Here is a 26503-nt window from a genome sequence, read left to right on the forward strand (position 1 = left end):
TGCCCTACTACGCGATTCTCATGAACTTAAGTAAGCCTCACATATTAAAGGAGGCAGCTATCGACTATTGAGAAGACGGCGGCCTTAATTTTAGAGGAGGAGGCGGCTTATAAATGTGGCCATTGAAAAAACTAGTGTGTATTAACATAACTTGGTTTTATTATATGTATACTTTTACAATCGTAGGCATGTTGTGGGTTTGTATGCATTTAAATATATACACATGCATGTATTTAAATGTGTGCGTACGTTAAGATGAAATGAAAATGAACAAGAAACAGATTTATAAATATCGCTCTTCTACGCGATTCTCACTAATTCAAGTGAGCTTTAGCAAGCGATCAGCGTCTTTAAGCTAATAAATAATTTCTCTGCTTTTCTGTTATTTTAGTGATGGAAAATCAAACAATCGTGCGTATGAATTTACAGGTAAGTGCGTAACTGCAAATAAATATTTAGCTCTATATGAAATTGAATGTCCTGACTGACTAACTGACTGACTGAATGACTGACTCTCACCCGCTATCTTATTTATTTTCCTCAACTATGCTGTATTTATGAGATTCTTAGTTAAGAAGTCTACAATTTCGGCCAATTTAGTTAAGTTTCCAGTGGTTGTTGTTGTTCTTGCTGCTGCTGCTGCTGCTGCAGTGCATCATTAAGGCTGCTCTGGTCACCCAGAACCCAGCGACTCAACATTGTGGCAACCATTTGCTGCCCTGTTTAATGACACGGAAATCAAATGCTGACGCTGATATCGATGTCGACGCCGTTGCCGTTGCCGTTGCCGTTCCCGTGCCCGTTGCCCTTGCCTCTGTTGCTGCCACTGGCAGAGTCGTTGTTGCTGTCGCTGGCGTTGCCCAACGTCAATTGCAACGTTTTTCCGCCACTTTGGTCAGCTGCGGCAGCCGCCAGCCCTTTGCCTGGTACAGCCTTAAACAGACATTTGCTTTAATTAACGAAAATTAAGCGCAGTCAATGCTGGCGTCGACGTCGACGTCGACGTCGACGTCAACGCCTACGCAACATGCGTGCCGCAGTGCTAAAGGGTGTGGAGGGAGGCGCAGCTGCTGCTGTATGCGCGGGTGCATGTTCTGAGCATTTGTTTTGTATGTAAATTAACTTAAATAGCCTAGAAATTAATTAGCAGCGATTGAGATCGCTTGATAATAAAATAAAGAACCAGCAACAACAGCAACAACAGCAGCAACAACAACAAACAGAGAAACGACCACCGACTGTTCCGCTGGTTTTTTAACCCTTTTTTTATTTGGCGCTCGAATTCGAGTGGCGTCGCTGCCGGCGTCACCGTCGCCGTCACCGTTGCCGTCGCCGCTGCGGCGACAGTAATAATGATGCGTTTATCCAAAACGAGCATCAGATAAGCGTTCAGCCGCAGCCGATCGACAAGTTTGATAAGACGCCGCTGCGCAGTCGCTGAGCGCTCAGTGATAAGGCCATGGCAAAAGGAGCAGCAAAAAAGGAGCGGCGGGCGAAGGCGACGGCGACGGCGACGGCGATGGCGATGGCGATGGCAAGCGAGCCGGAGAGGGGAGGTAGGGACGCTCAAGGAGCGCGGCGTGTGCACATCATTCAAATGCCAATTAAAGGCGCCGGCGTACACAAAACCTGAGAAATGCACAGACCAAAACCGAAACCGAAACCGAAACCCAGACCCGGGCAGCACACACACACACACACGCACACACACACACGCACACGCACACACACAGAGAGAGGCAGAGGCAGCGAGAACCACGACTGAGAGCAATCAGCTGTCATTTGGAGGCAAACAAAGTGGACATGACTCTGGCTGCATTTCATTTTGGCCCAAAAAGCAAACTGAAGCAGCAACAAAAAAAGAGATACAAAAAAACAACAACAACAACCAAAAAAGGGTTTCAGCCAACCATCAAATTTTAATGCGCTCCACTCACCAAATAGACCTTAATTTACGACCCTCTCTAATTGGCTCCATTTGCAGAGTCATTATTATGACAGCAATATCATTTGCGATTGATTAACATCAAACGAGCCAAACGAGCTGGAATATCCTGCGCTCCGTAACACCATTAAGGCTAGCTAACCCGACGTACATCTTGTTTCCATATTAATCGGAAAATGTGAGACTTATTCGACTTATTTACATCTGCTGGAATTGCAAATGTTATTGACTAGCCAAATATCCAATGTTTCGATCCAGGCTCGAACTGAAAAACGACGTGAACTATTCCGTCAATATTCTGCGCTTTGTAGTCTAATTTAAAACAGCAATTTCCATATTAAAAGAAGAAAGCTCAGACTTAGATGCAGAATCCTTAACAAGAAGACATTGAAGTATTCTTTCTTACCCATTTCTTTCTTCTTCGAGTCATTCAATTCCAATATGACTATTTTTTCAAATGTTCTATTTGTTAAAGTTTTACGACCCTTTGACCCAGTGTCAAGTCCTTAGATTTAGTTTTTGAGATCTCAAAAACCTTTGTCAGCCTTAATATCATGTTTTATAAAATTATATCCTATTATATTGTTTAATATTAAGGAGAAATTCCGAGTTGAGCTGTATTCACAATATGGACGCATGCCTGATTTGCAGTTAAGAGGCCGCAAACCAAATTTCAGCTAGGCAACTCACATACTCGCCCAGTTCCCAATAGCATCATATAAATTTCAGACCCAATTCAATGGGATTTTCGGCAACAGAAGCAACACACCTGCCCTAAGACCTAGCCAGGGGTAGCGCATGAGCCGAGTGTGCACAGCTTAATCCCTCTGCTAAAGAGCCGAGAACAAACAGAAAGAAAAAAAAAAAAAAAAAAAAGAAAAGGAAACTGAGATGAAAACAGAAACGGGAACAGGCTCAGATCGATTCAGTGACTGCTCCTGGCTGACTGCCTGGCTGACTGCCTGGCTGACTGCCTGGCTGACTGCCTGGCTGACTTGCCTGGGCATTTGGGCATTTGGGCATTGTGTGAGCCCAACTCAAAAGCGGCGCTTGAATTCGCAACGGCAGCGGCGCCGCGTGTCCCTGGATACAGTCGAATCGCCGCCGACCGAACGACCGAATGCCCATTCATCGATCAAGTTGCAAGCGCCACGGCGAGAAACGTGAGGCAGCAGCCGTGGCAGCAACAACAATCGCTTGCCGCAGATCAGACGCGCTCGCTCCTTGGCTGCATTTGAATACATTCGCATTTGTTTGAAGCCCCTTTCCCCCCCCTCGCTTTGCCCTGTCAAGCGGCTTGTCAGTGTCGCCAAAAAAGCAAAACGTCGTCTTCATCGGCTCTGCTGCTGCTGCTGCTGCTGCTGTTGCTTCTACCCATTCTCATTGCCAGTTCTGTAGATTCTCCTGCGTTGCTCCCCATTGTCCCGACTGGAGCCTTGCCGGGATTTTGTCTTTGATCGACGACTGTTTAACATCGGGCAGCTCACCAGCGCCAACTGACTGCCAACTGCCAACTGCCGACTGTTGACTGTTGACTGCTCTTGGCCGAAACGCAGGCGCCGGGTTAAAGGCCCGGCGACCCGCAATTGATTCGCAATTCTCGATCGCATTGATTTTGATCAGCCACGACAGGGCGCGCCTCAGTACAAATCCGGTTGCCCCCCCCCCCCCTCCTCCTCCTCCCGCAGACCTCCTGAGATTTCCCTGGCTCTGGTTTTGGCCGGGCAAATCAGCGCCAGACGCAAATTTTATTGACAGCCTCAGTTGGCAGTGAACGGTTCCCGGTTCGAATCATTTGGCACTCGTGTGAACGCGAGCTGAGCTTTCGTCTTGTGGTAAACGATTCGATACGATTCGTTTCGATTTGATTTGATTCGTTTTATCCACTCGCACAGGAACATCTGGCGCCCCAGAGAAGCGGAAGTGTGTAGCTTCTTAAGTCGTATTCGAAGCCAAATACTTGATGCCAATACGTTTTAGAGCGCATTCACTTTGTGCATTTGTATCAGGCTATTTTATCTATTAAATTATCCAAGATTATATGTGTTTAATTTTTTAACACTTGTTGACCTCAAAATATACATTTACCATAGGAAATTACCCGGCACCACCCGGCTTGAATTAGCGATCCTCACACATTCAACCAACTATGTGAAGGCTGGCTTAGAGACTCAATACTTCCCTCGTTAGCTCGATTTGACTATCCTTATTTCAATATAATATTAAGATTTTATCTTGCGATCTCTAATCAATCAAATACCGAATTGTTATTACTTTCTTTGCGACTAATAACAAATTTATTTTGTAAAAAACAGACAATTTTAATTGAGAAATTTATTTGAAAACTGAATTTGATCCGGCCACCTCACTTTTGTTGGCCCGACGCTCAGACAGCTAGCTAGCTACACAGGTTCATGACGTCATGACGTTTGCCAAGCATTTTTAATCATAGCCAAAAGGCAGCTTCTTCGGTCAGTTGGAAGTTTTTTAGGTACAACAAAATTTGTGGGATTTATTGGAAGTGGTCGGAATCCAAATGTATGTCTACATGCTTCCAGTTGTCCGGATTGCAAACAATATTGATTCGGTCAAGTCAAGAATGGCGTAAAGAGACGAATTGATATAAATTTGTGAATGTATTCATTTGTCTGAGCCAAGAGCCAGAGCAAGCAGATGAAAAGGGCTTGACAAAGGGGTTTCTTATTTTTTTTTTGCTCCGTTGGGATTTCGGAGCTTCACATACGCTTTCATTTCGCTGCCAAATCGCTGCGGGGCAGCCAGTGAATAAGGCAAATAAATAAATTTGCCGCAACATTTGCACTTGCACCGTGGCATCACTACAAAGCGCCCCACGCTAATTGCGGCAATTAATGTGCACAAAAATCTAACGACAAAATTTCAAACATTCGCTGAGTCAGACCCGAACTGGGCCTGGACACGGCAAGGGCAGCGGCAAGCGGGAATGGGGCTGGCTGACTGGGCAGCTGATGATATATATCCATGCCTACCTGCTGCCTGCCTTTTGTTGTGCGGAATTTGGCGTTAAATGCTGTGCGCCCAGTTGCCATACGGCCTTTGAAGTTTAATAGCGCCGAGCATCGTCCAAATGACATGCAACAGGCCGAACGGACAAGCTGCCAAGCAGCCCAACTGCCAAACAGTCCAGCAAACAGCAAAAACGTCGACAACAGCAACAACAACAACAACAACAACAACAACTATGCCAACAATGACAACGACAACAACATTCTGGCGTTCTGACAAGATGTCAAAAGCCGACAGACAAGAGCTTGTCATTAGCCTATGATAGCGACTAGCGCATACTCTTAGCAGCGAATCGAATAGCAGAGGTAGCACATCAATGCAAAGCGCTTGCCGTCAAAACGTTTACGAATAGCACAACAAAGAGGAATGAATGACAATTATCTAATATCCATTTGTGCCCAAATGAGCTGCAAATGCAAGCGTGGCCTTAAGCCACGTTAGCCTTTAGCTTCAAATTGATTCTCTTGATTTTCTCTAGCTACACAGATGTCTAGGTAACTGAATGAGCTAACTCATAGCTCTAAAGTCCTAGAATCATAAAGTTTATCTATCTATACGACTGCACTTGGATTCCTGTACCCGGCTTTCCAATCAGAGACAAACTGCTTGCCTCAGCCAATGTAGCCCCATGGGGCTGGGTGTGTGCACGTTTTGACTTGCGTTTTTGTTTTTTTTTTTAAATGTTTTTTTATTGTTGTTTTTGGCAGAGCGTATAAACACTTTGATAGACGCCAGTTGATGTCACACAGACACATCACGGCTCGAAAACAGATTCGCCTGCGCGCAGCTCCTCCTACACTTGGTGCCTTATCTGGACGAGGCAGGAAATTTGCAGTGAGATGCTTTTTGATATGATCGCTCGACGTGCCACCGATTTTTGATGGCACAATACTCTTTGTGTGTGTGTGTGTGTGTGCTGTGTGTGCTATGTTGTGTTGTGTCTGGCATGTGTGCAGCATCAATTTTAGGTTTGGGAGTGGGTTAGACCTTACTCCGGCTTGTGGGTTGTTCGTTGTCTCTCACAACCCGCTCTTCCCCAATCTCTCTCACTCCTTTTCTCCCACTCCCACTCAATCTCCCTCTCTCTTTCTCTCTGTCTATCTTCATCTCTATCTGTCTGCTTCTTCCGCTCTTTCTCACACTCTGGCCACAGCTTCCTGCTGCTGCTGCTGCTGATGATGACGCCGCGTTGACAAGGCGATGACAGATTTCTGCGAATTTTTCGCATTAGGCTTTGAACTTTTGCATTTGTTTGTTTTTGGTTGTTCTCGTTGTTGTTCTTGTTGTTGTTGTTGTTTGTCGCAAGTGACGCTCGCAGCCGGCGCTACTGTTTTCGCTCAAGCGCGCAGCTCTCTGACGGCACGGAACGGCCGCCAAGTGGCGCTGCCCTTTGATGCCAGCAACGCCCCCTTCCCCCACAACGCCTCCACTGGCGCTGTTTGACTGGCCCTTAACGGTTTTAGAGATGCGACTCGATTTCACCGGAATTGCTAATAGAATCACAGGCGAGTCGACCCCAGCAGCAGCAGCAGCAGCAGGAGCAGGAGCAGGAGTGGGAGCTGGAGCAGCCACTGTTGACTTTTGATCAAAGGGTTGACTTTGTCTAAGCGATTGCTGCTGATTGCTGCGAATTTGCTGCGAATTGCTGCGGGTTTTGGGCATCTTCTCAGCACTTCAAGCAAGGCAGCAGCAACCACTGGCTGCCACACATCCACCTGATGGCGACACGTAGCTCGTTTAGCCAAGCGCCGGCTGGCGGCGCCTCTGGGCAAATGCATCCGCTTGTCGTTTATGGACCTGGGCCTGGCCCTGGCCCTGGCCCCATCCCTGGGCGTGGAGCCTACATGGAAGGTGGGCAGAACAGTCGTGTCATATTAATTATAATAAATTATAAGCAGCTGACTTAGGCAACGACTTTGCACAACTTAATTCAGCGCTAGCTAGAGTTCCCTTCTGGATTGTAATATTAATGGGGAATCCGAAATTTGTAAGAAAAATATAACTTAATCGCGCTGTTTTGCTGTGTGCAGGATGAAAAGAGTTCAACTATAAACCTTATATAGTTAGAGTCTCCTCCGATATGTGTTTTTTTCACTTCGGTTAAATCTAATTTATGGCTGTGCAAAGTGTGATCATCTTAAGCATCTATCTGAGGTCTGATCCACCTGGATTCAATCCAATTATAGCATCAAGATGAAGGAAGTATTCGGTAGGGTGTAGGTGAATTTATTCTTCGTCCAGAGACGACAAAATAAGGAAGAACATTCTGAAAACGTTTCGCTCGGAGAATTGAGAAGACTATTTAGCTGAATATCACGATCCATGATCAATATGAAGCTTTATTTTATACCGAAAAGTTTCGATGGCTTTTTAGAAAAGAGAATGGGCAGCTTTGCAATTGAAACTAAATGCGATTATAATTTGTACTCGCATGGAAATATGTTACAAGCATGCCTTGAGTTCTGAATAGCTGGAGAGATGGATAGAGAGCGAGAGAGAGAGAGAGAGAGCGAGCGAGAGATAGAGATAGAAATCACACTGAAGCAGTCCAAATACATTTATCAGAGTCAGCCAACATCTCAGCTCTCAAGTAAGCAAAACAAATCGAAAAGTGAAAGGAATAACACAATTCTATTCGTGGATAACAATTGTTTCGGGATCTGGTGGATCTTCTGCTCCTTTAATAGATGGAAAGATGGCCAAAACAAGCTAAAAACTGTGCAAATTAAAGAAGCCATCGGCTTGGGATAATGCATCGCGATTTTCTTGCTGTTCGAAGCCATTCTGACTTTGAAGCAGATGAGATTAAGATATGAGAGATATCTCAGATGAGGAAGCAGCAGCATGGGCTAATGGCGGGCGACGCCGGGCACCACGATAAAGGCCCAGTTTGCTAACTAAACTAACTGTAGATAAAAATCAGCTGATCGAGCGATGGGCACAAAACGTGAACTCGCAATTCGGCTCATTAGATTCGTTTTGCAACTGCACAGACTGTCAAAATATTTGCCAGCCATAGGGGGAGGGTGAAACGGTGCGGTTGGCGGCGGCGGGATGAAGGAGATGTAGAGTGTTGCGAGTGGCAAACGCATCAAGAAGACCGCTCGCCCCTGACATTTCACGTCCCCTCCCCCACCGACCGTTTGGCAGTTGCAGTTGCAGTTGCGGGTCCCATTGAGATTTAATTGCAGCAACGGCAGTTGAGCAATAAAATTTATGACCTACAAATAATAGGTCTTGTTCAACACAGACGACAGACCCAATGCCAATCGATGGGCTTTGATGAATGGGCCCAAGCCGACAGCAACAACAACAACAACAGCAACAACAACAACAACAGCAGCAACAATGACAACGACAACGACAACGTTGTCGGTTGACGATGTGCGGCAATTACGCGTAAAGTGCCCAAACAACTGCCGCAGGGGCTGTTGGCTGTCGGTCGGTTAAAGGAGGGCAGGGGGCGGGGGCGCGGTGCTAGCGATGTGTGGGCGGGCAATTGAGCGATCGATCTGCCGCCACCTGCCGATTAATAACAAAAGATGCGCAAATATATATCGATTACCAGTGCCAGCTAAGCCGAATGCGTGCGAGTGAGAGCGCACGATATAGCGGGATGGGTAGGAGGACGAGGAGGGGGGGGGGGGAGTGAGCTGATCTAGTTTTGGGCAAACAAATGCGTTTGCGCTGAGGCGCACTTAATGGCCCTAAACGATTTGGGCCATTGTGCGTCGTGCCTGGGCCCAACCCCCGCAATCGATGCCCATCCTTTGTTTTGGCCAGCGCATTGTAATCGATAGTTTTTCGCAATGCAACAATTGAAATCAATGAAATTGAGAAGTGAACACAAAAAAAAAAAAATGAAAATAAAGAAGAAATGAAAATGAAAACGAACATAATAAAAACAAACGATGAGAGAAAATGGGAAAATGGAATTTCGTATTAAATGAAATTGAGGGCTAGCAGCAATTAAATCTACTTGACTGCCTCGAGTACGGGCGGCAAATTCGTTGAAACTATCAGTGCACACACACACACGCACACACACACCCCCATAATGCAGCTCAATACCCACATAAGCATATCAACTCAATCCCAGGCCCAAATATAACTGGCTCCAGAGACAGCTGTGCAGATTTCAATCCGTAAAGAAAACATCAATGGGCAGAGCCACAGAAGCCCTCTAGTCGCTTTTGCAAACAGACTTATTAAAGGTAAGAGTGCGCCCGACTCGGCGATACCCTGTTCCCAGCTAAACATACCTATTGTACCTGCTAGCCGGTACTCTGTCCCTTTGTTCCATGCCAAATGTAAATTTAATATACATATCAAGCCCCTGACTTTGACATCATTCAAGTCTCTAGCTTTTAGCGTATGGAAAGAAGGGCAGATCAGCTCGACTATTATATATGTATTGTTGCATACGTAAGCACAAAAACAAGAGACCCTTTTTTTTAGCAACTTTCAATGGGTTGGTTGGTCTTAATAGTTCGATTATCATTCCCAAACGAAGTCTCGCTTTGAGGCTGGATTTGTGAATCTAGTTTTACACACATTTGAGGCCAACTTGTGGAGCGTAACTTGATTATATGAATATTAGCTTGATTTCAGGAAATAAACAAACATAGTGTTCCGTTCGGTTAAGGTTCAATTATTTTGTCGTCGGTTGATTCGGTTCAAAGTGCGTTGCATAGTTGCAAGATGCGTAAGCAATTCCAGGCAGATTTTTTAGATATTAACAGATTCCAAGCTCGCGATACTATGCACAAATTTGTTGCATATTCATTTGCAGCTGTTTGCCTGCTGTGGCACAGCGATTGCAATTATAATGCCAATTTTGAAATACCCAGCCACAAATTGCCCAACAGTTTGTCAACTGACGAAACGACAAGCGAACCGCCCCCTAATTATAAACAAGCCGTGCAACAGCAGCAACAACATTGCAAATTTCTTGCCACAAATCGCAAATGCGTAAAAATATGTGACAATGGTCGAAGGCACCGCTCCGTTGATCGCCAGCTTGCTTCCCCTCTCCACTCTACACTCTCCGCTGTCCCCTATACGCTGTCCACTGTCCGGTGCGTCCATCTTGTCCAGTTTCGTGTATCGCTCCAGTGGCCGACGCAGTTAACGCCCACACATTGCGTCGCCTCTTTTTATATAATTGAGAGAGATTTTCCATGCGACTGGCGTAGACAATGCATTGCGTTGTGCAAGTGCGTAGCCCCTACCCAATCCACACACACACACACACACACGCCTCCCCCTTCCCCCCCTGCCCATGCCACTTGTCTTCTTCCACTCCACTCACAACCATATTTTGTCACAGTGTGCCAAGCGATCTTCAAGCGTGGCCGCAGTCAAAGGCGCGAGGGTTATGCTTCGTCTGTTGTCTAGGTGAAAGTACTCCGGTCTCAAGCTTCTTCAACTGTCAAGGCACGCCTCCGCCCCCTTGCTCCTACCCACCCCCCCATGCTCGACACTGGTGCAGCCACTGGCCACATCGTTTCGTCTTCTGGGTGGGCGCCTTCAGCTCAAGCGTGGGAGCGGTAGGTGTAGCTGGGTTAGCAGGGGCTGCTGCCCTGAAGGGTAGCGAGCTAAACGGGGGGAGCTCAGAGTGGGTGGCGAGGTGGTGGTGAGGGGGAACTTTGACTGGTTAAAGCATTTTGCATAACGCGACAACATCATGTAAGCTCTGCTCTCTTGTGGTCTTTCATTTTCTCAGGCCAGGCCAATCAAAAACAAAAAATAACAACAGAAAACAAAATGCGAGCCACAGACAACGAGGCAAAATTTGAAACCACCAAAGTGGTGCTGGTGCTGGTGCTGGTGCTGGTGCTGGTGCTGGAGGAGGTGGAGGTGGCGGCGACGGCGTCGGTTGCCAGCGTCGCCATCATCATCATTGTCCAACGTCCAGCGTCGTGCATTTACAATTTTCTGCGAATTTCTTGAAATCTCAACGAGGAGCAACAAAGTGCTGCAAGTCGCGGCACAAAGTCGATCTTCGCTCTGCACATCCCTTGCCTTTCTTTCCGACTCCCTCTCTCTCTCTCTCTCTCCCTCTCCCTCTCTCTCTGTTTCTCCCTCTGCCTGTCGCTCTCTCTCGCTCGCTCTATTGCTCAGCTAGCCCTTAGCCAGCCGCCTGGTCCGTGTCTGCCCACAGTTTTGAGTTTTCAGTTCTTTTCTGAATTTATTCAACAAACTGGCCGCCCGCCATCATCGCTTCGCAATTATAATTAAGTTTAATTGAGTGATTGACGTTTTTAGAGAGTGCGCGGTCACCCACAAATTTACAAAAACAACAACAACAACAACAACAACCGGCTACAACAACCAGCTACAAGCAAATGGCAACGGAAGAGATTATGAAATCAACGAACGAGCGAGCGAACGACAACGTTGACGATGATGACGGCCGCCCGCCATAATCACAACAAGTCGAAATGTTGAAAGACAACAGCAGCAACAACAACAACAACAACAACGACAACGACAACGAACAACGACAACAACCACATTGGGCGCTTTTATTGTTGTAGCATCGCATCGCACAAGCCGCTCGAAAATTGTTTTTCATACGCCCCGTTGGCGGCGTGGGTGGCCAATCGACCAATCGACCGACCGACCGACCGACCGCCCGCCCGCACGCCTCGACTCGCGTCGCTCCGCCAAACTGCTGTCGAGTCTCCAATCTCTGCACAGTCTCCCGACAACAACAACAACCCTGCCTCCATCTGCGTACTGCTTCAATAGACATTGTTGTTGTTCGTTGTTGCAATTGCCTCATGCCGCCGCTGGCCACTGGACATTGCAGAAATTCGTCGCTTGGGTCAAACAACAATCGCCAAATGTTGACAATTTTTTCTTTTGCGATTCGATTTCTTTCGCTCGCTGCCTCTCTTGTATCATAGGTTTTTTTTTTAAGCTGGTTGATCTATCTGCAAGCTTGCTTTTATTTCCTACCCTATTTAAAAGTATAATTCATGTCGACAAACTCACCCCACCGCAGTTCGTTCGACTCTATCAAAACTCCCCTAACCCTGTATTATTCATTCTACTCACCCAAAACGGGCTAAATTCATACAAGCTTACTCTATCACCTTTTAACACATATCTTCAATATCTTGACACTATCTATCGATATTTATCGATAACACTTGGTCCCCGATATTCCCAAAACTGTCAGATCCCTATCGATATTTGTCGCTAACGATTGGCATCCGATATATTTAGCTTTCACCAAGGCTAACCTCACTGTATTAGTATATATATTCTCATTCCACTAGCAAAATTTCCGACATTGTCTGTGCCTTATCGATATTTATCGATATCAATTGGCATTCGATATCTATGTCCATACAGCCACCTGCAAGTCAAACCACAGTCAGATTTATTTAAGTATCCTTTTTATTATCCCACTCATATTTCCTCGTCATCCCAGCTACGACCACTATTCAAGTTCCCATAGACAATCGATAGCAATCGATAAAAATTGTCATCTACCCGTCCCATTCGATTTAGTCGACTTCAGTCAACTTTTCTATATCTTCTCTATATTCAACTTGCATCATGCCAGCCACCTCTGCTAATCAATCTGGCGACACCCTCTGCAGACTATCGATGCTAATCGATAACAATTAGCAATCGATATTCATGTATACACCTCGCCAACTCGGATCGCATCTAACCAAATAGTTAAGCCGTCGAGTCCCCAATTATGTGTGGTTATTAGAAGGGGGGAAACACGGGTTTCCCCTCAATCGCTTGTGCCAAATTGTTCGTCCAATCAATGATACCCGATTGGGAACTGGCGAGGCACGCCTCAGCTTATGTTAATTATAATGTTTCAAATCAAAGATTTGTATAATCAGCCGTCAGGTGTTACAAATGACCCAAGCACGCAACCGACAACAGCTCCAACCCAATTCGGATGTGCCAGCTAGCGGGCTAACCCCCCCCCCCCCTTTCGGCAACAGCAGCAGGCGTAGCTTGTGGAGGAGGGGGAGAACGAGAAGTTTTATGGGCGGGGCACGACCTACATGACAGCCGCGTGCGTTGCCCATTTTAAGGGCTTTCAACGCGATGATCGTTGATTTTGATTAGATGATGACCAGAGAGAGATGGAACGGATGCTGCACCTTTTGGCCTCCAGACTTCCAGCTACTCACTGCGCCCCCCCCCCCCCCCCCCATTCCCCCCACCTAACCCCTCGTGACCCATCATAATCTGGCCAGTTGGTGTCGACTGTGCGTGCGTGCAGTTTATTACGCGCGGCTGTGATGGGTCTATTGAGATGGCCATTAAAGACCGAAATCGAAGCCAACGCTGAAGCCGAAACCGTGACTGAGACCAAGTTCTAAACCGATTTTTTTATGGTCAGATTGGAGCGCAACAACGTGTCTTAAGGCAACAGGATAAATGGAAAAAAAATAGATATTTCTTGGCAAAATCTGAATATATTATATACCTTTCACTATTTTGCCCGCTAATAATTTAATTCAATTGGGTTCCTTGGGCGTTTAAAGGAATAAGTCGTAGCCATTTTATTTTATTGTAAAACAAGGATGAGAAAAATTGTACAGTTAAAGTCTCCTCTGACTTGTTTTTTTATATATATTATATAAGTTTTATATTTTCGCAAGGATCCAGTTATTGCTGCCGTCGAAGATTCTCCGTCGAGCCCAGATTTGGGGAAAGAAGGGAACAATGTTTCTTTGGGTTCATAGCATTAAAAACATATCTCAGAAATCAAGAATATACTATGTTATAATTCCAAGCGCTCTCACATATATTTCCCATTAGGAATCTGCTTCCAACCAGTGACAGGATGCTTGGGTTTCATTCTGCGCCTGTGAAATGTAGAACATATTAGTAGTGTCAACTAGCATATTCTATGTGTGAGGAATAACAAATTTAACTTACAATTTGCGAAAGTTGAACCGGCGACTGCTCAGTTGTAAGTTCGACGCACAGATATCTAAGCTCAGCTGAATAGAGAGTTGCGTTAAATTTTTCACATTTAATTCTTAATGGAATTGGAAAGGGGAAAACAAACGAAATTTTGTACACATTCGAGTCTGGGATTCCTTTTGTGATTGACATGGCATTGAAAGCGTTGCAAATTTCTCGCTTGAGCTGGCGCCTTTATAGCTGATTATGCAAATTAATGTGTGTAAACGCGCGAGTGTGTGTGTGTTTAGGTGTGTTTGTGCGTGCTTGTGTGTATTAGCCTGCTACGTGTTGAGGTGTGAGATTGTCGCTGCAATGCCCGGCGGGAATCGGCGATTACGTAGGCGTCGAAGGTGCAAATATTTGTTGACAGCCGCATTTCAGTTGCAGGTGTCCGACTCGCTGCCAGTTTGTCATCAATCAATATCCAAGTACCGCCCATCTGGGGAACCTGTGCAAACTAATCTCTAGCAAATTGTTTTTCTTTTAAAAATTGTCTGCTTTTTATTTCTAATACTCTCGCATAGAAGCCTAGCGAAAGTAACAATAAAATATTATACAAGCTACCAGGTTCTGTATGGTCTAGATTTTTAAAAATTCGGAATAGTTTTTTGTGAGCTGACGTATAACAGTTCTGTAAAATTTTATACTCACACATACAATCCTAATAAAAAGAATATTATTATAACTAAAATAGCGAGAGATCTCGGGATAAGTTTGGTTTTTATCTTCCATACTATCCCATAGCATCCCTCTAATTTATCTATTACTTTAATTACCTCATTGATCTCAGGATCGGCATGGACTAGCTCTTGAGAAATTAATACATCATTTCTTATAAGCATCTTTCACGCTCTGCCATACAATCCTATCGAAAGGAACTAATGTATTGCACAAGATCTCTCTGATATCATTGATCCCAGGATCTGTATGAGCTAGATTTTGCAAATTTAGTATAAAGTTTCCTTTTACTGGACGTATGGCCCCAGGCAGCTTTTCCATCTTTCACACTCTTCCATAGAATCGTATAAATATATCTATAGCCTTTATAACCTCATTGATCATTTCGTTTCTTCTGTTACTGCAACAGGGCAAGAGTTGGTAGTTGGTGCAGGGTATTTTGCAGTCGAGAAGTGCCAGAGTCAGAGGATCACATAAGAATGCCAAGTATCAATCGGAACAGTATCCATGGCCAGAAGAGGATGCTGGCTTTATGATTTTCGCAGGCTCGTTTACAGTTTGAGGGGCATTGTGTGTGTGTGTGTGCGAAATATCTTATATCATAATAAACCTGTTCGTTTGGGCTTGTTAAGGCGAGGCCTCACATGCTCCAGCTCCAGCTCCATTATGATGATGATCATTATGATCATTATTATCATGTGGCCAGCTCTCGTCATAATCAAAAAGCTCACTTCAAGTCATAAGCGGGCGGACGCGAAGACCTCAACTTTGTTTTGGCAGACCCTGCAGCATGTTGTGTGGCTCCAACTGTGCAGCGTTGTGGCGGCGCGGGTTGCGGCGGGGAGTGGGCTGGGTTTAAGGGGCGTGGGTCTTGTTCTTGTTGTTGTTGCTGCTGCTGCTTGTCGTTAAAGTCGTTATTATTATTTGTGGCTCTTTAAGTGGCTCATTCGCTAACTGCACGACGACGTTGGCGATATTCGTGTGCCAGCGCCTGGCGACTGGCGTCGCTGCTGACGCCGACAGCGACGCTAACGCTGACAGCGACAGCGACAGCGACGGTGGTCCACTTGGCGCTCTTCTGAATTGATTCATAAAATATCATATCCATTTTGCTTACATTTTTTTTGTTTGCTTCCTTGCCATACACTTGCCCGCGGTATACCACAAATATGTGCCGAGAAATGTGACATTTATTGAAGTACATTAATATATACATTGCTAACATATTAAATATCGTGTCTAGCATTAATATTGTCCCCTCATTACAATATCTATTAAATTATTGGAATTCAATTTGAATTATATTCGACACTTAAATACAATTATACCCAGAAGACAATAATTCTCTGCATATTAGTAAAAAAAAAAACAATTAATTGAAGTTGAAAATAAACCTTAATTAATAAACCCAATTATTGAAAGGATTGATGTAAAATCTTAATTTGAGTTGTTTTACGAGCAAAAATAAACTAAAATGCATTCAAATAATCATGGAATGGGTTTAAATACATTTCAACAAAATACAAAAATGCTTTACACAAATTCATAAGCAAGAAATAAATCGTAATCAGCGTAAGAAATAAATTAAAGTAAACGAACCAAATGTAAGCGTATCCCATCTTCGGCTAACCCATCCGTTGACTCTTACTGATTTTTTTGGGTCTGTTTTTTATTTATTTTTTTTGTTGGTTTATTTTTGATGTGAAGATCGTTTGAGGCTTTGTAATTAGCGTGCATGTTTACCCGAATAATTTCACTTCATGGCGCTCGTTGAAGAAGTTATTATCGAGTCTGTGTTTTGGGGCACGCACCGTACGCGACGTCCGCCAATTAGCGGGCTTCACTGTCCGAGAACATGAATAAAAAATATTTCGTATTTAATTCTTATTTTGGTGGTATTTTTTGTGAGCCACTGTAACGGAAGGAAGTGGCCCCCGCCAGCTCGTCGCGGCTTTGGCTAACTTCGAATACGTTTTCAGAGTGAGGGTTGAGAGGAAATGGGGTTGGGGGGTTGGCTTAGATTGCTCTTGAGCGGAGCCGCTGGCAATTGCATAAATCAGCGGCTGCTGGACCTTAATTGACATACTCGCATATGGACCACCGTGCGCCGACGTTTTCCGCCGAACTGTCGCCAATTTATGGCGGGTTGCCGCAGGGTCACGTCATCTGCTCGCGCTTGACGGCAGCTCGTAACTTTTTGGCTGAGCCGAAACAACAATGTTAGCAACGTTATCCAGAGCCTGGCTCTGAATAACCGTATACAGCTGCAGCTGGCTGTCCTTTTGTTAATATCCTTTTGGGCTTATCCTTCCTCAAGGCGCTGTGTGCTAACGAAAACCAGGCGTATTTGAATTCTACATGATGAATACTATTAAACTATAAACTATTGTATGCGAGATATGCAAATGCATTAAAATAAGCTAGGCCATGTGGCTGCGCAATCATTTTCAGCAAATATCCCTTATTCCTATTTCGCTTTTCTATAACATCTTCAAGTCGTATTTTTATTACTTTGATTACTTTTCTCTTAATAGTATATTATGCTTGCTCTCCAACAGGTTTTCCTTTTCTATTTTATTATTGTCCAAATGAAAATGAAATGCTTTCCATCTGGTATATTATTCCATTTAAATATGTATTGTATATTATATAGTTTCTCATTAGGTACGCTAATGCATTTCATTATAATTATATTTCGTTTTCTTGTGGATAGAGATTAAAGGGATATCTGATGATAGATTCCCTGGGCTGTTCCGGCTTTTGTTCCGGAATAAACTGGCTAATGAGTTGAAATTGGATGCAATCGAATACTGAATGTTGCCTTGCTGTAGAAATTACTGCTTATAGATCGGATATTATTCGATTCCTCAAACTTATTTGGCCTGCATATGGAAATGTTCCTTCCAACAACAATTAGTTTATAGCTTTGATTTCTCTTGCAGTTGGCTTTTGATTAGCCATATTTCGTTCAGTAGCCATGCTTTGTTGCTGGCTTTACTCACTTTCGGCTTTCGGTTGCCCTATATATAGTTAAAATGGCATGAAGTAGCAGCTCTACCTCAGCTTGATCTCCGGCAGAGCCAGGGCGGCTCGAATTATCCTGCTTGGCTCCATCGAGTATATCCTTTCAGACAGCTCGAGTTACTTGAGTTTCGCCTCGCTTCATTCATCGGTCGCCGCTCTCTGATCTTTTTGGCTGTTGTCCAAGCCGCTTTTTGTTTGTTTTTGTTTTTGTTTTCTCTATAAGAAGAGTAAGCGTCTAACCCGTTCAATCTCGATCAAAAGTGCCGCATATCCTGTGCTTGAATTTCATTCATTCAGCGAGCAGCTTGATCTCTGCGTTGGGTGTGTTTGTGTGTGTGCGCATGTGTGTGTGTGTGTGTGTGTGTGTGTGGGGTGTGTGTTAAGCTGGGATTCACAATACGCTAATAGTTGCTTAATTAAGTTGTTGTATTTCATTGCTGTCAGCAGCTGTTGCTGTCATTCAAAAAGCCAACCACTTTGATATAGAATTAATATAGAATTAATTGTTATTATAATTTACTAATACATGCTTTATTTAGGTTTAAATATATATATATATATATAACCACATATGAAAGTACACGAAAAAATGTTTTTTATGAGACTTTTATGATTCGAGACTTGTTGCCGTCCTATATTCGGGAAGTTCCTCTGGCAATCATGGAAAATTGGTGGAAATTCCTTTGACAGGCATTTCACTTTTTTCGCAAAATCCACCTCTCGCTTGCTGGCTGAAAATTCGATTAGAAACTCATTTCCAATTTTGTGTTTTTTAATGAAAACTCAATTGAAATGTGTTTCAGGTTTGTCACAAAATTCACTCTTGCATTAGACAAGGCGTTTTCGAATTCCGAAACAAAATGTATTGCAAAATGACGGGTAATAAATTGTTTAATCATGCTGTGTTTAAGCTCTAGCTATAGATCAGAAATGTGTGCATATATATATTTTATAAAGCTGAACTTTGACTTTAAATGCATTAAAGCTCCTCCCCTGCTTGGGCAGCCCCTGCTCCTGCTGCTGCTGCTGCTGCTGCTGCTCCATCCCTGGCATTGCTGAGCGTAGCTGTCAAGTGCCGGAGCCAATGCATTGACCTCCTTCACACGCAAACACACAGTTGCACAGTACACACACACACACACAGAGCCAAAACACACACTTATATGGCACTAGGCAATAATGGTTGCTGCAACTGCTAGCCAGGGGTGGGGCGGCTGCAGGCCGCCTGGTCTTACAACCCCTTTTTGGGCCCGGCCGAGGTTCTTGTGATTTCCTGCAAAAAGAGTGCCCAGGCCCGGGCTCTAAGTGGCCTAATTAGCAACCGTGCGGCGATCAACACCACTCGTCGCCAGCCGTCGCCGCCGACGTCGTCGCTTTTTTTTTTCTTCTTCCTTCTACCATGGAGTGGCTAATGTGCCAGCGTGTGAGTGTGTGTGTGTGTGTGTGTGTGTGTGTGTGTGTGCGAGTGTGTGTGCAAGTATTTTGCATATTATTTCACGCCATTGTAGCGGGAGAAAACTAGCAACAATGAGGCGGCTGAGTGGCATAAAAAGCTGTCGCCCCAAACCGAGACACACCACCTCGGCGAGCAGACTGGCTGGGTGGCTGGCATGCAGCACATGCGGCACATGCAGCACATGCAGCACATGCCACTTGCCACTTGCCGCATGCCACATGCACCTCCATGTCCACTTTAAGCTTTGGTCTTTGGCGTCGCTGCCAGCACTTTGGGCGGTAAAATTCGCTCGACACACATCAGCAATGGCGTCGTCCATAGTTTACAGTTTCGATTGCCAAGCTGCATGTGTGTGTGTGTGTGTGTGTGTGTGCGTCTGTGTGTGTGTGTGTGTGTTAGCTTTGGCATGGCTTCCGTTTGTTGACTTGCCACCGCGCACCGTGCAAACGTGCCACTCTGCCACACAGAGCCATGATTTGTTGCTGTCGCTTGGTTCGTTTTTATTTTCATTTTTTTTTCTTGTTACGCGCGCGCTTTTTAAAGCCAACACAACCGCCCACCCACCACCCTCAAACCTTTGTAGGTTTCCTTTTGCGGCAGGTGCCGCACAGTGGATCATTTAGAAGTCGTCGCCAGCGTCGTGCATTCTATTTGCATGCACACCTGTGCCCGCCCCCTCAGTCGCGGCTGCCCACTGCCAGTTGCCAGCCAATCCAAAGCTAGAGTTCCCCCAGCCTGCTCAGTACCGCCACCGCCACCGCTCCCGCCACCGCCCCACCCCTCTAACAGTCACAGCCCCCAACACACAGCTCAGCAGGGTTGTCTGTCAAATGCTGCACAACATTTGTTATTTTCCTTTCGGTTGTTTTTTTTTTCTTCCATGTTTTTGCTCCAGTCGTAACTCAATCAAGATTTATCTATTGTGGGCGCTGCTTTAATTGAGTGCCGTTGCGTTTAGCTGGCTGCCCCGCCGCACCCCGCTCTTGGTTGACCCCCCCGCGAGCAGTTACCTTCACTAATTATGGCACAATTGGTGGAAGCATCTCTCGAAGAGATTTAATATGCTCTGAGATACCTTTTCATATATTCGATTAGGCGTTAGTTGTGCATTTGCTCGAGTAGAAATCTAATTGAAATCAATTTAAACACAAGCAAAAGTGAGTTTAAATAGTTTACTAATTGGGCTACTCTAGTGCCTCGCATTGTATTTCTACACTGAGAAAATAGAAAGGAAAACGTTTCAATATTAAAAATATAAGTTCTTTATTGAATAAGGGAATCTATAAAATCATTTTTAAAAGTGCATTTGTTTTTTGAAGCAAACAAAAAATATTCAAGCAATAATTTAAGGAATTTAGCTCATTTTCTACAACTTATGAGAGATTATTGAGGAGTTTGTTTTTGAATTTTTTGTTATCAAAATCGAAGAGTGTCTTTTGCGTTTTGCCCAGCCAAAGATTGAGATATATACCTATATATATATACTTATTGGAAGCTAATTTTACGCTGAATTGCAATGAGACAATATTGAAATTCAAATAACATTTCTAGCTTTTGCAATGCCAATAGCACAAATAAAAATGATTAAAGTCTATTATAGTATAATACTGTAAATAACGTAATACTCTAGAGGAATTAGAATTATCAAATTTATTCCAATTCCAAATACTTAGAACCTAATTAAAGTAAAAGTTTGGTATTATAAAAAATTACATGCCAATTAGCATAAGTTTTCCAATAATTGAAATTTCATATAAAAAAATATATCTATTATGTATTTTCAACGATAGTCAGCCCATGCGTGGGCAGGGGCCAACTGAGAGTTAGATAGATATATGCAGAGCCACAGACAGAGGCCGTGTACAGTTGTGCTTGGAAGTGCGCTTTAGCTGCTGCTGCAGCTGCTGCAGTTGGTTGCCCCAATTAGTGGCACGCCTGCTGCCCCTGCAGCCAGGCCGCGCAGAGTGGGCGAATCAAAGCAAAGTGTGCAAGTGTATGCCATTTTAGCTCAGAGCCACACACTTTGTGTGTGAATGACATGGCACAGCCAGCGGCAGCAACAGCAACAACAACAACTGGAAGACAACAACGCCATATGCACAAAAGCGACAACAACAACAACAACAACAACAACAGCAACAAGAATAACAAGAACAACAACGCGAACGACGACACATGTAGGCGGCTTTGACAGTCGCCGAGCCAAAAGCCACCAAGTGGCTGCCACAGCCAGGTCGGGGGTTGGTAGGTGACTAGGGCGGGCGCTGCTGGTAGATGGAGGTGGTGGGTTGTAAGGTGGCTGGGGAGGGGGAGGGGGGTGGGGTGGCTGGCTGCTCTTGGTAGGGAAATGGCAAGCACTTTGGGCGACTGCAACTGCAACTGGCATGCAAATTACTGTCGAGCATGCTCATCTAAATTAGCAGACGACGCGACGCTGCCTCTGCCTCTAGGTTGAACGAAGAGAGGAGGGGGGGGCAACAACGGTGGCATATGCATAATTATTTTTATTATTATTTTCTATGGTGCGCGCGCCCTCGTTCAAGGGGTCGAGATTGCAAAGCCGCAGCAACTCCTACGACTCCGACGCCTGCTCCGACTGCTGCGACTGCTCCGACTGCCGCCTACTGCGATTGCCTACTGCGACGCAATGTGCCGTAAAAATAATTATGGCTGCAAACTGCACAATTTGAGGTCGTTCCAAGCCCAAACTCTTGCTGCTTGGCGCTGCCTTGGGGTTTAGGTTTTGGGGCAGTGCCGCATAATGCCACAGTCGCGCTTGCAACGCTTTCTGCTCGTCTGTGGCAACACTGGCAAAATGGCCAAGAATTGTGTTGTGCGCATGCCACGCCCACTGACAGAAGTCAACCTTTTGTGCATGGCAACGATAACCCTCCGACTGCCGAGGGATACTTGCCAGAGCAGAAAGGTCGTAGATTCTTAAGAGTTGCAATCTAAATTTTCCACTTAAGACAAACATTTATTATCCATATGGGTATATGGTAGATATATAGTTATACTAGTTCGATATTGAACGAGTTTTTGGCAGCTGAAAGTTAGCTGAGCTGCTTTGGGTTATGTAAGGGCTTTGACACAATCCAAGACAAGAACATGGAAGATTGTCAATGCTGAGTTTGCTGAAGATATCCCGAGAAGAAGCGAAAGGGTAGTAGCATGTCTTTAAAATTAATTAAGTGTTTCCCTTAAGAACTTATTCCTCAGCCCATTTTCTCTTTAGAGCTATGCGATATTTGTAGTAATCCGATGTGGAAAGCCTTTTGCTCCGAGATAGTTTGAACCAGAAACGTTTCCTTCGGGGCACTTGATTAGATTCTATATGAATACAAGCGAGAATTCATTTTGTGTGTTTAAACAAGGGCAACTTTAAGATTGAAGCAGACTTGTAGACTGGTTAAAAAGCCATTGGATTAGCAGCAACTGAAATGAGCTCAACAGCAGCAGCAGCAGCAGCAGTTGCTGGTAAGCTCAGGGCGGGGTGGGGTGGTGGTGGGGTGGTGGTGTGGTGGGTTAAGGTGAGCTGAGGTAGGGGTAGGATGGGGGCCGGCTGACACCCTCTAAGCGAACAGCTCGACGCAGCCAACCAAATGTCAAACGAGCTTTTTTCTGGATTTTCTTCCTTTTTTTTTTTTCCATATAATGGGATTTACCTAAATGAGGGCTAATAATGCCAGCGACAGCGGCGGTGTGTGTTCGTGTGTGTGTGTTAAGGGTGAGGAGAGGGGGGGGGGGTGTGTGTGTGTGTAGGTGGGGGGTAAAATGAGCGTAAAATATTTCCGGGTGACGCGACGCGTCGACTGCAGCAGAATTGTGCAAAATTTAACATGCCATTTGATGTCACGGGCAGACGAGGGTGCTTGCAGGTGGAAGGGTTGCGGCTGGACGGGGGGGTTAAGACTGCCATGATTATTATTAGCACATTTAGAGAATGAGGAAGCACACACACACACACACACACACACACACACAAGCAGCAGCCAAAGTAGTAGCCCAGAGCGCAAAGTGCAGAGCCACTCAAGCAACACACTCGACACTCACGCGCCCTGCTAATGGGGTTGATGGCAGCGGGGTTAGGGGTTGTGTCGAGGTGTGCAGCGAGGTGGTGCGTTGCTGACCTGGTTGACATTTTGGGTGCCTGCCACGGAAGCGGCAGCGGAACTGCTGCGCAAGAGGCAGGCCAATCTCCGCCTCCTGCCCCCAAGAAGTGCCAGACGATCCAGCCCGAAAGCCCCGCTAAGTCTGCCCGGCCAAGGACGACTCTTGACGCGTCTAGAGGCCACTTACGCTAAATTGCATTTCACTTGGACGCTGAGCGGGTGGGGATGGGGGGTTGGGGGTTGAGAAACGCTTCATGCAACAGCCCCGGTACAATCTGTGCTGCATTGCAACAGCTCGGACAGGTTAGGCGGACTGTTGCGATCGGGGCATGACCGCCAGAGCTAGCTACCAGGGGCGTCACAGTCGAGAGGGGGAGGGGTGTGGCATGCCACGGCCAAAAACAGCCCAACGCGCATCTCATAATTATCTCCTCGCTTCGCTGGCGTTCTGAAGACTCACGGAGACAGTTTAATAATCAAAATAGCCCAAAGGGAGAGAGAGAGAGAGAGAGAGAGAGAGTTGGCCCAGGGGCAGACAGCTTGTTGCATGTCTTTCGTTTCGCTGTTGCATGTTGCATCCGCATGTGGTGTGCAACTAGGCAACACGCTACGTCTATTGTGTCAGCTGTTGGCTCGAGAGTTGGCCCAAAGCGAAGGGTCTCAATCGAATTGACGTGCCCAGCCAAAATCATTGTGCCAACATTGGAAGCCCGTGCCCCTGCCTGACCTCAGCGTTGCGTGGCAAGCAGGAGAGAGGGCAACCCTGACAGGAGCTGCCACCATGGTGTAACAGTTGATCCTAGTCTACAACAATTATATCAATTTGTTTATATATCATTTCTTACACTTAATTATTTCCAAGAATATTAATGTCCTTAAGAAGAATAGACTGCTGAAAAGACAGAAGATTAGACGTAGGAAATGTCTGAAGAATTGATGAAACAGAAGTCGGGAGAATAAACTTGGAAAACTTTAAAAGAAACTACAATCAGAAAGCGAAACAGCAGAGGGGAGAATAGGCAGAAGAATGGATAGAAGAATAGACGGAAGAATTGAAGAAGAGGCTGAGAAAAAGGAGTTGGAAGAATTAACAAAGCAAAAAACGAAATAGCACAAGGGAGAAGAATGGATGGGACAGTAGACAGACGAATAGGAGTTAGGAAAAGGTAAAAAAATAAACGGAAGACGAAAGAATAGGTAGAAGAATAGACTGAGAAAAAGGTAGAAGAAAATAGGCGAACGACTGGATGGAGGAAGAGGAGATTAGAGGGAAGAATTGACGAAAGAAATAAGTAAGAAGAACAAATTCATCGACAGCAAAGCAAATTACAAAACAGAAGACGAAACAAATATTGAAGAAGAAGACGGAAGAAAATACAAAACGAAACGAAACAGAATAAATACAAGAGCGAAGCAGAAGGAAAAGCCAACAAAAATTTTCTGATCAAAACAGATGAAAATTCGTTCAGTTTCGGATTGAACAAAATCTGAAAAGTTAAATGTGGGTTGTCCTGGAATAGAATTGGCAGGTAAATCACACAGTTAAGGAAACGTAAAGGTGTGTAATATTGAAATTGGAAGCAAAATCATAATAGAAGAACTCGGGTCAAGTGAAAGCTCGAGAAAGCTTTGTAGGGTGCTCTCAGGTGCGACTATTATTATAGATATTTGTATTATTTTGCGAAAACAAAAGCACAACAAAATGATTTCAATTCACAACTGAAAATGTAACGTTTAAATATTGTTGTTGTTGCTGTTGTTGCTGTTGGTTTGTTTCATGCAACTTTTACCATAATTGCAGGCCACGCGGAGACGGAGACGACAATGCCCGGCATTATGACATCGGGAAGCGACAAGCGAAACGCAACCGGGTCCATAATTACAACAATTTGTTGTCTAGTGTTTGGCCAACAGAAGCAGCAGCAGCAACAACAACAACAACAGCAACAACAACAACAACATGGTCTTTATTGTCATGCTTGAATGATGCAACTGGAAAAGACCAAAACGAATAATGTCGGGAGGGCGGCGAGATTGTCACGCACGCACATCCAAAAGCCATTCACATTCACATCCATTTGAATGTGGCAAGGTGGGAAAACGTTGCCCCACTAGAGAGAGAGAGAGAGAGAGAGAGAGAGAGAGAGAGAGAGGGTGTGCATCCAGTACAGTTGCCGCAACAGACAGACGACAGAGTCGACCGCAAGTAACTGATGCAAGGCAAAATGTTGAGCAAGAAGTATGAAGGGCAAGAGTCGAGCATGCTCGACTACCAGATGCCCTGTGGAAATACCAGGCATCGTAGCAGCCGAAACTATTTCCAACGCACTGTGCAATATTCATGTCTATTCATCTCGAGTAAACATCAAATTTGCCATCTTGAGCTCTTATATTAGCCGAACTTCATGAGTTTGGAACGTTATATGTACGGAATAGGTGAGTTTTATTTAGTTGTATTTAATGGAGCCTAGTTAAAATTAACCAAGGTCAAGAGTTTAGCTTTCGTGGAAACCGAGTTCCTTGAGGTTCAAACAGCAAAGATGTGTATTACGACGGCAGGCTTAACTCAACAATTGTTTTTTCTATTGTTTCTTTACAGAATATGAAAAACGCAGCTACATAACAAATTTTGTCCTCTTTAGCTCTTATAGAGCCCGAGTTCCATGAGGTCGAAAACGAGATATGTATGGAGCAGGTAAGCTTTATTCAGTTTTTTATGTTGTTGCACAGTTAAAACTAACAGAATATGCCATGGGACAGTTATATACAAAATTTGTCCACCTTAGCTTTCGTAGAAGCCGAGTTCCATGAGCTCAAAGTGGAAAGGATGTGCTGAAGCCCAGGTATAAGGTAGCTTATATGTCAGCTATGGCCAGTCAATGCCTGCTGACAATACTACAGGGTATTTTGAGGGCGGGGAAAAAGAAGAGAAAGGGCAAATTCTCGTCACACTTCATTTCGACGCTCTCAACGCTTGTTGCGCCTCCAAATTAATTGCCGCCGCCTGCTCAGCGCCAAAATTTAATGCAAAGTTTAGCAAATACAACAAACGGCGCCCCCAGCCAAACGGCAGATCCTCTGCACCCCTACCCACCACTCGTTGGGCCAGCACATGGCGAATCCTGTCGCCCAGATTCCGGCTGCAGCTACGACTAATTAGCAGGCCGAGCGCAGGCGCCAGAGTTTGCTTTCGCATACGAAATGTGCAGTTTCTTTCTTTATTTTTTACGGAGTGCCTCGGTTAGGCGGAGGGGGTAGTGGGGGGATAGTGGGTAGGGGCACGTAGGATAT

General features: G+C 45.0%; 1 long non-coding RNA gene across 1 annotated transcript; it reads left to right on the forward strand.

Moving 5' to 3' along the window:
• Window positions 1-395: 395 nt before the first annotated feature.
• LOC138911582 (uncharacterized) lies at window positions 396-25370 on the forward strand. Its single transcript, XR_011417318.1, has 2 exons — window positions 396-429; window positions 25014-25370. It is a non-coding gene; the product is annotated as an uncharacterized lncRNA (long non-coding RNA).
• The last annotated feature ends 1133 nt before the right edge of the window (window positions 25371-26503 follow it).

This window comes from Drosophila virilis, chromosome X (genome assembly GCF_030788295.1).
Source record: "Drosophila virilis strain 15010-1051.87 chromosome X, Dvir_AGI_RSII-ME, whole genome shotgun sequence".
NCBI lineage: Eukaryota > Metazoa > Arthropoda > Insecta > Diptera > Drosophilidae > Drosophila > Drosophila virilis.